Here is a 13,520-nt window from a genome sequence, read left to right as displayed (position 1 = left end):
AGGAGCTGAAACTACATCTAGCTAAAGTGGTCACCTAGGCAATCCAATGCTTTTTATGCTATCCCTCTTGGCATACTTGAGCAAAAGTCATGGTCAATCTGACCTTTTGAGATATCTGTTTTGAAAATTCCCAGCCACTACAAGTCAAAATGAGCTGTTGTAAGAGCTACAAAGTAGCTCCGGAGTCTGCCTGTCAAGTCTGATCACACTCTGAAAAGCCAAGATGTGCCCATCTCTTTTAGAAACACAAATAAATTGCTTTAGCCTTATCTATAGTTTTACGGTGACTGCTATTCTAATAGGATGAAGCGTGGTAATCAACTTTATAGAGCATATTTCCATGGCACACCCGTTATGTCATGCCTTGTTTACACAATTGGAATTAGGGATTAAGAGGTACACATACTGGGCAGGGGGCCAAAAATACTTTTACAGGCCTGATTTACTGGCCAGCCCGTGCAGGACTTGGGAACCGTACGTGTGTCGGCTGCAATGGGATTGTGACTGGCTTCGGCATGTGTGATTTAGCAAACTGCAGCATTGCATCATGGTGTCCACAAAAAAATCTGAGTGCCTGGCAGGTGAGTGCTGCATGAGCTCCTGGGGGGCAGGATGGATGGGACAACTGTTGCTGCTCCACTGGCGTCTGTTCGCCTCCAAACACATCTTCAGTTGCTGATCTGATACCTGGGAGTTAAAACCCTAGGCACTGTGCCTAGATTTTCGGTGAGAAACATGCTAATGGTAATAACAGAGTTTAATTTGCCGTGGCGTGCAGGGAAGGGTAGTCGACAGCCAGGGCTGGGAAGCATACACCGACAGGGAGCTGCCAAGTCCTGTTTGGGTACCAGCACCAACAGAAACACAACACATATAAAGAGGACTCAGACTTGAGAGCAAAGTAGATTTTTCACAGAATTAGCCTTTTTATTAGTGAGAGTGATGTTCCTTGCCTAGGAATCTTAAACAACTGTGTGGATCTAGGCACAGAAAGAGTTTTTAACCTTAAATATAGTTAATGTGTAATTTACAGCGGGAGAGCAAGAGAGGTTGACCATGCTCTTCGCTCGCTTGCAGCGCTCCCATTGGAGAGGATCTGTCCCTTCCCTGCTGAGTGTGAAACAGGACCGATTCTCTTTCACTCTTACACGTGCAAACCCAGAGAATTTCCTGGTCTTGCAGGGTGGGATGAGAAGAGAAAGAGACTGAAGGCACTGAGGCCAGAGAAAATGGGACAAGAAGAGGCAGGGAGATGGATGTGGACGTTTCCCCACTGCTCACCCCACAGGAGGATGCAGAGGGAGCAGGAGGGCACATGCAGCTCTGCTGCACAGCCAGCCTGCCACAGCCACCTTCTCTGGTCACCAATGTTGGGGACAGGCACCGACTTACCCTGCAGGGACACACACGTGCACAAGGCTCACAGCTCCAGCAGCCAAAACCTGCTAGCTAACCTCAGCCTGAACTCAAGCGTGTCTTCACTCAAGTTGGGAACAGTAAAGATATTTTTTTCCTCTCCACAGATGCTGTTGCTAATTTGTTAGCCATGTACAAGTGTTAAGTTTGCTGGGGGAAGCCAATTTGTGCAGTTTTTAGCTCATTCAGTGGTGAAGTCTGCCTTATCTCTTGTGGGAGTGACTTCATGGCTTACATGAAAAGACATAAATAATCCTTTTTAAAAGCTTTTGGAAGAACAGTGGATTTATAGGCCTTATTGCCAGAAGGGGATTATAATGACCCTCTGGTCCAGCCTCTGGCCTACCATAAGCAATTCCTGAATCAAAGCCCACATCTTGCAGTTGAGCTGGAGCATGGTTTATTTTATTTTTTTAAACACATCCAATCTTGGCAACACTGCTTCATTCAATAACAAAATATTTTTCTTACTGTCCTTAGCTGGCAGGAGTTAATTGCTCCCTTTTGTGAGCAGCGAATGGTTTTGTGCCATTCCACCTGGCATCTCTGCTTTTGTTTGTTAATTAGGTATTAATTGCAGGGGTTGTTGGGGATTTGTAGGTGAAAAGAGCATGTGAATATTGGTCCAGCGGGTGAAGGGGCTGAAACCAATTTAGTTTGGTAACAACAGGCCTCGCAACATCACTAATATGTATTTTCCAAGGGGTGTTGTGGCCTGACATTCAGCGAGCCATGGAGAGGGATGAGGAAAAGTTTTTGGTTATTGGTTCTCTGAATGTTGCAGCTCAGGCTGTGCACTGCTGGTTAATTAAATACAATGTTAAGGAAAGGAGAGAGGCAGAAGGCTGTTTTTTGACATATCAAAGATGTTATAAAATATAAAGGGAAATTGTAGAAATTGGGTTAACAATGAACCAGCTCCTCATTTTAAGTTTAACAACAAAGCTAGGAAAAACCATGTAACAACGACCCTTGGAGAATCTGGCGTTGTTATGGGCTGCTAAAAACTACAGGACACCTGAGATGGATAGTCAGAGATTTTATATCTTTTGAAATAAAAATTACAGAGTAAAGTTATTTATTGGGAAAAGTGAAAGAGAAGACAGGAACTCAGGGGAAAGAATACTGAGAAGGACAAGATACTTTAAGGGAAATAAAGGATTCTTTTAAGGTGCTTTCCCAAAAACTTTATAAAATCAAAATATTGGGGTATAATTATTTCAAAATACACATTTTCCATCAGCAAGGCTTATCATGAGCTACAGAGTGTCAGATATGGCAGGAAGAGTTAGTATGGGTCTACAGACCCTTGATCTGCCTTTCTATTTGGTAGTTGGATTTGCCAAGACTATCTGCTGTGGCCATTTTGAGAAAGCTTAAAAATTCAATTTCCAGTATGATGAAGAGGGCAAAAGAATGTGGCAAATGAGGTGGGGAAGAGATTTTCAGTGGAGAGCTGAACAATTTCCTGTTTAATAGAGTACTTTAATGCCTCTGTGCTTTTGTTGCACTGCCAATGACGTCTCAGAATCCAAAAGCCTTGCATGGATTTTTACAACGATTTTAAGTCAGCTAAATAAATACATAACTATTACTCCCGATAAACCAGCTCATGCAAAACCATGCCTTACTTCTCCAGCAATCTTGTTCAACCAATGTTTTTTCTCTACAAAACTCAGGCTCTTACCTCTCTTACTAGCCCTGCTCTAAATGTTCTTCCTTGTGCTTACTTGTCCTCTCATGTCAACCTCCTGTATCAGGACTGTGCTTTTCCTACCCTCAACACCTCTATTTACCCCGCTCTCCAAGGTTATCAGGGGAATACACAGTATCTACGATCTAGAGAAACATCACAAAGTCATCAGGACAAACTGAATAGACGGATTATCTTTAAAAGGAGAACTATTCTGTAACTTGTACAGGATTTGCGGATTTTCCAACCTTTGCCAAGTACCCGAAAGTGTAAACCCTGGGCAATAGGCATGTGAGCCTGTAATGTGGAAAACAAAATCAGGGCTTGCAAATCTTCAGTTGTTCACTGTCTTAAATTAATCCTGTAAAATAATTCTTGTGGTTCTTTAACTTCATGTCAGCTGGGCCTGGGAAAGCGTGTCAGCTCTGCTCATCATCATCACCAGCAAAACGTCTGGACAAAGCAGTGCATACATGTGCTTTTCTTAATGTATTGCCTTCCCACCCTTCTCTCTGTTTTTCATCTGTGTCTTCAATGGAAGGTTTTACTATCTTTGTGAGTTTGCTTCTCCTCCCCCCTCCCTCCGTACGTGCACAAAAAAGGGACTTTCCAATGTTTGTCTGAGTGCTGGCATAGCCCCTGGAGCGTGTCAGTGGATCAGAGACAGTGACAGTTTTAGAAATGTAGATTTTTAAAAATAAAAACATGTTTATCCTTCTAGAGCAGTACATTAAAATTGATGGCATTGCAATGTTAGTGGGTCTAGGAGACTCTGCTCCCTTACCTCATGTAAGACATGTGAGACAGCACCAAGGAGTGGTTTAACCATTATCTGAGGATGTGCAGAGAGTCCAGAGAGGTGTATTTGCCAAGGTGATGGTGGTTAGGGCTTCCAGATGATACTGGATCCCAGAAAGTAAGTATTCACAGGCCTCTTTGCAAAGTCCTTCATGCTGCCATGTTGCTAAGAGGTGTTTTTAACTCCTGACCGAGGGTTATGGCACTGCCCAGTGGGTTCTCATTTGTGTACTTGGCTTTCATAGAGAGTTTAATTATCTGTAGATGACTGTTGTATCTTGGCTGGGAAGGGTGCTGAATTGGACTGTGACATTTCTGTTGGGTTAGATCCACAGATTATGATTATTATTTTCAGCAGTTTTATTGCATTGGTGATAAACCACAGACATTCTTCTTATAAACAAGAAACTTTGAACCTTTTAAGCACTCGGCGAACTGTGGAGAACTTGTTAAGCTGTATAAAAGTCAGTGAAAAAGCAAAGTGCAAAGTACCACCTGCCTTGCATTACTCACAGGTCTATACATGTGGCCTCAGAGCAATGTTCCTGGTTTACTAGCGAGCAATGCAGGGTGCCAGGTAGGTAGAGGCACCTTCTGCTTTGGTCACAGTGGGAGTCTGTTCCTGTTAATCCCGGAGAAGAGGTCCTCTGGGTCTTTGATAAAAGTTTCTTGCTGATTGTGCATGATACTTCCTCACTTCTTGACTCGCCTGTCCTTCACTCTCCTTACCTCCAAGGCTGTAAGTTTTTCCCAACATGATGTCCATCCAACCCCTAGTCTTCCAGGCAGCGATTTTGAGGTCTGTAAGAGCTCTGAGAACATTTTCTTCCCTGTCTGTTCTTTCTTGTGCTGATCCAGATTAGTGTTGTGGTGGGGATGGAATGACAGGGCACCTCTCAAGAAGAAACTGAAAAAGAAAGCTGTGGTTAGATTTACAGTGCTAGCAAGAAAGAAACACTTGCTCCCTGCTCTTCCTTACTCTTTGTCCTCTCAAGATATTTTTAAAAATAGGAAGGACCTCAAACTGGCTTCAGGCCAGCCTGTTTTTGAACTCTGCTGCAGCTCACGACATCTGAGTATCATATTCAACACCCAAAAAAGGGAGAAGATGCACCGAGGCCTCGCAAGAACACATTTTGTTGTGTGACTTGGGTATCATCACACTGTGTAACTTGGGGCATTGTTGAAAGACCGTAGCTGTGAGACAGCTACTGAGAGTGTGCTGGGCTGTGGATATGGGGCTAGTGTAGGAGGTAGTGCTAAAATTATCACGGATGGTAGTGCACGTGGTAGCTGTGTAGTGTCTGCCTGCTACAAACACCCTGGAGGGACTCAGTGTCACAGTAGGCTGTAAACTGGAAAGACAGTGACCAAAGGAACTTATTGCAGAAATATGAGAAAGTCCTAAGTTCCTGTAAACATAAGCAAGGCTATTTTCCCAAGAAAATAATTATTAAAAATTAATTAAGGGACATTTCATAGAAAATGTAAATGATGAATTTACTCCAGAAGATGCTTTGCTCTGGAAAACAGAAAAGATGCTTATCCACACATCAACAAAAATGTGCTTGAGAGGAGAAAGTGTTCACCACCACCAAAAGCCAAAGAAAAGAAGACCTCCATGAAACAACACTGTTTTTCCTATCTCTTCCCTCCAGCTCTATCCAAGCACAGTGTGAAAGTACTTTTTGGACTTGGGAGGTTCATTTGAAAAGCAATGCACTTATTTTTCTCCAGAGCTTACTTACAAGTTTGCTTCTTAAAACCAGATGAATTCAGTGGTTAGTCAATGCCTTGCTTGAAAAGACTAGTTTAAATTCCTGTGTATGTAGTATTTTATGCTCAGGTATTGGCTTCAGTATATTTCTGTTTATGTTAGCAATGAATTGATTTTTTTACTGTGCTAGCATTTTAAGAGACCCAAAGCTATCCCTTGCTGCCAAAACATGACGGTTACTAAACGATTCTAATATTCTCTCCTTTTATTGCCAGACATGCTTTTAGAATAAGCTGGCTATGTGAAAAGTAATTCCTTTATGTTCTTACTCTACACTAGTGCTTCAGGAAGTGGGAGGAAGAGGAGATGGTAAGGCTTTGGTCTTCCTAAAGAAAAATTGTTCATTAACATGCTCCTGTTCTGAAGGAAAACACTCTTGTCTTACTCAAGCGTAGGTTCAGGTTTTTGAGATATCAGAGAGCACTTTGTTCCTTGCAGGACCTGCATCCACTCTTAATATATTTGCTGGATATAAATAAGGTTTCTTTTTCTGGTTCTTGAAAGATATTCTCCATTGCAATCAAGTTGGCAGAGAAGCCCCTGCCAATAGTAGTGGGGAGAGAAGTGGGTCAGGTATGTGTCTGCAATCTGGGTTTCTGGTGTGAATCTCACCCCCCAGGAATAATAATTGCCAGAGCTTGATCTTGGAAGAGCCTTTCCGAACTACTGAGGAGAGCTGGTAGGTGCGAGCATGTGTCTTCAGTAGGTTGGTTGCCACATCTTTTTTTTTCTCCTGAACAAGATTTTAATTATAAACTGGCCTTTCCTTTCAATAATAAAAATGAAACCACCTTATTCAGGAAGTCACTGCAAGTCAGTCTCTTCACACATGGAGACTTTCATGCATAAAAGCAAGCTCATAACACTGCGTGTGTGAGCAGGGTGGTGGGGGGCAGGGGGGTGCAGGTAGAGTAAAGCAATGTCATTTTGGGTTCTGGATCTTGGTTTTGAAAAGACAGCAGGCTGGAATTATGTCATCTCTAAATTCTTACCACCCAGATACCAGAGAAAAAAAGTCAGAAGCAAAGATACAGTGTTCACAACTCATATGTGTTTCCCATTGCACATTTTTCTCCCATTTTTCCCAGACAGCTTGAGTTTTCTCAGCTGTGCAACAGCCAGAGCAAGAAGCACTAAGAGAAGTGAATAGGACTAGAAGTGCAGCAAGGTATATTCATAATTCCTGGGGCCAGATGCATTTCAGGGAGCAGGCCAAGAAAGTTTGGCCTGATCTAGGTGGTCGAGAGCGATCCAGCTTAGCTTTGCAAGGTAGCTAATGGGGACACATTTCCCAGCATCAGGTTGTGCAAGCTACTGAGGCAGAGATGGGAGGGGGCAGGCTGACTGCAAGTCATTTTGTATCTGCATGAAAATGGAGTTCAAAACATTCCCTCTAGAGTGGTATCCAATACCAAAATTGGATTTGGGAACTCAGAGTACATGAATATTTGTGCTGTCAATAAGAGTTATCTGTATACAGAACCCTTTCCTTGTCTGCTTTCTCTACCATGCTTCCTTCTTAATTCATTTTCAGTCTTTAATGTACTGTTGTGTAGCATCCTCTCCCATTAGGCCCTGTAATGTGCTCCGATTGCCTTCAGCTTGACTGCACTTAATAGCCAGCGTAAATAGAACTTAGTGTAGCATGCACTAACATCTCTATCCATTGTCCAGAGATTAAATACATGCCACAAATGGTTTACGCATCATCAGCCTCGAGCCCTCGTTTCATAGCTCCCAACCAAAAGAGGATATTAAATTAATTTGCAGGTTGCTTTAGCAAAGCCTAACAAAAAGAGGGGAAAAAAATCCTGAGAGTCATTATGCATATAATATCCATCAATCAAAAAAGGGGTGGAAAATGATAATAGCAGGTCATTACAAGAGGACAGGTGCACACATATTTAGCTCTATCTCTAGTTCAGGTCAAAGCTTAATGGTGTTAACTGGAGAGGAATGCAGGCTATGTGAACAGTGTGTATGTGTGAGGAAGAGGCAAAAGGGCAGCATTGTGTCAGGACAGCACAGTCTCTTCCAAATCTTCCCGCTTAACCCTTTGCTCTGCCTGGGCATGAGCTGTTGAGTAACACTAAGCTTGTGACAGAGGAAGAAAAGGAGCAAAGCAGAGATCTCCATCTCTCATCCTGCAGCAGTTTGTACCACTCAAACTATGCAAGGAAACAGGATTGGTCCAGGGCAGTGCAAAATGAAATCGCAGTGATGGGGTTCAGATTAGCAGCCCCCGGGCATGCTCGTTATCAAAGACATGGGTTTTGTCAAGCAGAAGGAAATGCAAATGCTCTTCATTGAAAGGGAAAAAGGAGACCTGTGTTCAGCAGAGGACGTTGGCTGACAGAGATGATGAGGGCCAGGACTGAGATAACTGGAAAGGCAATGGCAAGGCCACATCTCATCTACTAAAACAAGAACTGTGAACAAAGTAGTGAGCTATGTATTTAAAGTGAAGAGAGGCTGATTAGGTTGAGAGTGTAGGACTGCATCCTTGGTTTATTTTTGTGAAAGGAAGGTACTACGTGCATGTGGACTGCATGATCAGACACACGTGTGCCGTCCCTACTTGCCAGGCTATCCTTTTAGCTTGGTGAGTGGGACAGGTACAAAATGAGAAAGCTGCAGTCATACTTATGGGTTCCACATAACAACCGGGAAGACACCCTTGGAGCTAAAGCACCAAGAGAAAAATTAGGCTACCTTGGTTTGGTTTGTGGCTGTAGCACGAAATGCTGCGCAGGTATGCAAATCATTTCTCTTTGTTTCAAGTTTGACAGCAATCCACAGAGGTGAAGGAAACTATTTGTAATTATCACTTTTTGCTTTAGATGCCAGCATCAGGTTTTGCAAGGTCTTGTGGACAAATAATAAATCACTGTGTCATTTCTAGAGTGATATGGCTTAGCACCACATGCCTTTGCTTTCTGGAGAAGTAGGTTTTCGGGTGCTGCCTTCTGTAGTCTTCACGAGGAAATGACCCAAATCCTTCCCCAAGCCAACAGTAACACACTTTGATTGACATGTATTATTTTTCTGAGACTCACTGTAAGTACCATCAATACACTGAGAAATGATATACTGGGAACACGAATAATTAAGCAAGGAAATATCCTTTACCACAAGAGTTTAAATGCCCAAGGACTACTGTCATAGAAATCATGAACCTACAGTCTGCCAGCTGAAATCTTAAATGCTGTTACTCCATGCCAGTTTTCACAAGCTGGAGCCAGGCACCGTGAAGTGAAGAAAGGCAATGAAAGAGTTTGGTCACACTGACAGTTAGCAAGGCTTCAGCAGAAGTTGTAGGAAACAAATTCACTACGTAAGATACAAATAAGGAGCCAATTTCAAGCTGTGTCTAAAGGCAGAAGATTGGCTTGAGTCCATTTTTTTTTTTTTTAAAAAAAAAAAAACTAAACAACAAAAAATGATTCATTTTGAGAGTGTGAGAATCTCTTCTGGGACATGTTTCTCTTGCTGGAATGACCCACAGTGATGAGAGGTGCCGTTTCTCCAAAGTCTTGGTGAAGTCTGGTTGCCCTGTGCTTGGGCCTGAAACTTGCTTTCAGATGCGATGGGCTGTATTCTCTCGTGCTTCCCCGCTTTTCCCATTTTTTCCCTTCTTTCTAGTAAATAGGAGAATCTGTTTGTCTTGAGATTGAGTGGCTGGGGAAAGATATGGATTTCATCCTGACCTGCTACAAAGCAACTTCAGCCAGCTCCTGCTCTGATTTTTACTCCAAGCAGATGCTCAATCCACATGTTCATGCGGCTGCCATGGGGGAGCGAGGGCCAGCGAGGGGAGAAGGAGGCGAGAGGAAAGAGCCTGATGGGGCTGGGCTATGGCGTGTGCTCCAGAACAATAGATGATCACTCTTAATTATGGCAGCCTGAATGAGCATTAGTCTGCGGTCCCTTTCCTCACGGTATCTGATCAATACAGCCTTAATTGCTGAAGAAAGGCAGTATCGTACACAATCACAGCACAATGGTTTAATCACTTGGACGCTTAAAGTTAATTTCAGGCAGTTCATTTTTCATTGACACTCTCACTCCACCAGAGATGGCTTGTCTTCTTGCACACACAGGTGCACATGTGCTTGCAGCTAAAGGTGGATTATTAATAGCTTTTAGCAATACTATCTGAGCTAATTGAAAATGCAGGAAATATTATTATGTATAAGCTTAGAAGGGCTTTTTTTTGAGGGGGGCCACGGTATGCTGAAAGCATTTATTGAGTCTCTTCTTGAGGGAAGAAATAGAAAGGTCTTCTATTCTGGGCTATCTTCTCTACTGCCTTTGTGCTGATGTCTCCAGACACTCTGGTGATCTTTGGGGTTTGCAATCAGGTGATGCAGCAGGGTTGGAAACCTCACGAACAGCTGGAGTGCAAATTCACTGGTCTTTTCAGTAGCACCAAATCCTCTCACCTTTTGGGGCTCTTCTGGTGGGCAGTGTCTCTATAGGATCGTGTTTGTGGTTGGCAGAGCATGTCCACTTGAGAAAGTGGTGTCAGGATCCAACATGATCCTCAGCTAAAAATAAGGGCACATCTGGCTCACCATCTGCAGTATTTCTGCTGTTTCAGATGTGTGGATTCAGCTTGGATCACATTCACTTTAATCTAGTTTTGAATATTGTCCAATAGGTCCAGCTGGAAACCTCAAGGCTGGGAGCTGGGAAGTGTTTGCCATAGGATGGAAACTTGGGTGTGCTTTCCTGCTGCATAAACCTAAGCATCACCAGAGCAAAAGTACAGGCTTTTCAAAAGCCACTGGTGATATCGACTGCAGTTTCTGAGCACCACACTGAGACTCCCAGATCAGTCCCTCTCCTTTTCTTCTCTCCGCCTTCCCAGCCAGAAATTGAGGCGCCAAAATTGGCAGCAGTTTTCATAAAGCCTTTGAACGCTGCTCACTTGGAGGTGCCTCAGAAAACCTAGAACAAGAAAACTGTGGACAGAAATGAGTCCTGACATAGAGGTACCTGGTCTAAAGGAGACCTCAGTCATCACTTTGGCTCTGGAGTGAGCCTAGCTAGCTTTTATCTTGGTTTATGATGAATCTGTCACAGTGAGGTGTTGCCCCTTGCTCAGTTCCAGTACTGCATTAATGGGAACTCTGAGATTCTCACCCCTACCTGGACATTGAGCACTGGGAAATCTGGTCTCACAGGATCCAGGACACCAGGGAACATCTGAGAAAATGTGTTTGCTCTGCTGGTAGGATATGGCAGCACGGGAGCAAGTGCCATACAAGTGAAATGGCTGATGAAATATGAACAGACTTTTTTAAAGCTGCAAGAAAGTCATCCATGGGGCAACGAAAATATTCTACGAAACATATCGCCGATGATGGGATGGGAACGAAGGTTCTTGAAAATTCGTCTCAGAGCCATTTTAGTCACCTCCAACTTTGTTCTATATTGGACAATTGCCTACTAGGACAAAGCTTGGAGGCAGCTAGAAGTTTCTGCTGAATGTTAGCTGGTCAGATAAGGATGAAGCTCACATGGTACAGTGACCCTTCTTTTCTCCCAGAAAATAATTTCCAGCATGAAAATGGTATCCTGTGTTTTTGTTGTTATTTTCTGGCTACTGCATATCTGAAATGCCATACTCAGTTCCAGCTCTCTCTACATCCTGGAGATCATTTTCTGTGAAGAATAGCAGGCAATGTTAGAAATTTGATAAGAGTGTCTTTCTCCTTTGACAAGTTCCTGCCCAAAATCTGAGGCAGAAGATGAGGAATTCAGCATGAAGGATACAGACCAAGAGAAAGGACCTGACAGAAGCACAGTCACTCCCTTTGTTGCAATGCTTTAGGCTAGCCATTATTCACAGCCCTTTCCTCATATTGCATCTTTCATGATTTGCTTAAGCGATTTTAAATTGCTTTTGTGATTTCATTTAGCAGAGACCACAATAAAAGTGACCCTTGAGTCTATGAAATGAAACAGCCTGCACAAAGGGATTGAAGGCCTCAGCAGTGTGTGCGGGGTGACGGGTTTCTGTGCTGCATGCAGCGTGTTTGCATGGGACAAAGGAAGGATAAAGGGCTCTCGATAAAACGGTGCAAGCGAGGAACATTGTTACCACTGGCTGCTCAGAACAGCTAGTGTAAAATCCATGCTAGCCAACTCTTTGCCTGTGCAGATGAAGGGAAGAGCTTTGCCTGACAGCCCATAGCACGCTCACCACCAGATTTTTTTGTTAAGAATAAGGTTTTGGGGTTTTTTCAATGCTTTCCTCGGTGAGGGAGGCAGCAGGCAAATTGCACTGGAGCACCAAGTGCATTTACTGAGGGTCTCTTTCAGCAAAGCTCTTAAATAGAAAACTTATCTTAGCAAAATACATAAGCCAATGTACTTATGATCAGCAGAAAAGCTGGATGTCCTTTTCCAATGCTGTCTGAAGAGTAGCTCTTGTACCACATCCTGCCCCAAGTCGATTCGGAGAAGCAGAGTGCTGGGGTCAGATAGGCATTTGATGCAAAATTTAAAGTCAGTAGAAACCTTTGGGAATGAGATGGGAGAAGGAGGTTGTGTTGCTGCAACAAAACTTCCACTTGGTCTCTGCAAAAGCTTTGGAGAAAGAGAAATGCTCTTTGAGGGTGTTTTTCCAGGCTATGTCTTGTTTGTATCCAACGCCCAGTTACATGGGAAGAGGGTTACAGCCCCCTTACCCTGATGTCCTGCCTGTGCCTTCCAAAACCTGTTAGCCTGCTACAGTGATGACTCCTGATAACACCATGATTTTTTTGGCTGTAAAATGCAGCTGAGCCTCTCCAGAGCTGAACAAGGCATAAATGAAACAAGCCTCAGCAAAGTTGGTGCGTTCTTATGCAGCTGCTTTGCTGGGCTGCTTTCAACTGTGCCAGAGAGCAAATCAATTCTTGGTAACTCTATAATGGAGGAATCCCAAATCTGACCTCTGCTTTCTTCCCAGAGGCTCCAAATCAGCCCCTGGGACTGGCTTCCACTATCTTAGGCAAAAAGTTGAGCAGAACGTACAGAGGAAATGATAAAAAAGCGACCTATTTTCATGCTATTTGGCTGCTCTTCACTGTTGATGACAAGTGGTCTGGTGATGTTAGACAGCTCCCAGGGGGATGAAGGGCAGGATTTGAAGCACTTTATCGGTGACACCTCATTTAAGGTATTACTCCCACTTCCCTCCACTTTGCAGAGAAGCAGTGTCTGGAAAACCCTGGGGAAGGGGCTGCCTGTAATCCTCCCTGCTTGGCCCCCTGCAGAAAACACAGGATGAGTTTTATTTCAGCCGTGTAGCACCTTTTCCCTGTGTTTTAGCAGGAGCCAGTGGTCGTGCTGTCACACTGCAGTCTGGCTTATTTCTGCTCTGAGCTTTCTCGGGGGGGGGGGGGGGGGGGCAGGTTATAGTTCAGTGTATCTTTATAAAACGAACAGCCCCCCCTTCCTCTCTGATCCATAATATAAAACAGTAAAAAAAACCCAACAACCTCAGAACAAACTTTTCTAGAGGAAGAAAGGAGGGGGCAATGGGAAGCTGAGGCATTAGGAGAAATCTGATTTTGAGTTTTTTGTCGCTGTGGTGGCACAATTTCCTACGATGCAGCTGTGTAATGTGTTCACATCTGTTAATGCCACATGTTGCTCTGCCTTGCACAGATGCAAAGTCTCAATTTTTCTAATTAGCAACAACATGAAGTATATCTTAATTTTCTGTCCCCCTTCCCTCTAATAAACGTGATATTAACAAGGTTACACGCCTGCTTTCACGGGGTTTAATTGAATGAGAAGCAAGATTGGGTTAGATCACACCGTTCTTTTTAGGTGGTGTTTGCC

The sequence above is a fragment of the Leptosomus discolor genome, chromosome 17 (genome assembly GCF_034619465.1).
Source record: "Leptosomus discolor isolate bLepDis1 chromosome 17, bLepDis1.hap2, whole genome shotgun sequence".
NCBI classification, from domain to species: domain Eukaryota; kingdom Metazoa; phylum Chordata; class Aves; order Leptosomiformes; family Leptosomidae; genus Leptosomus; species Leptosomus discolor.
Note: the sequence above shows the minus strand (reverse complement) of the source record.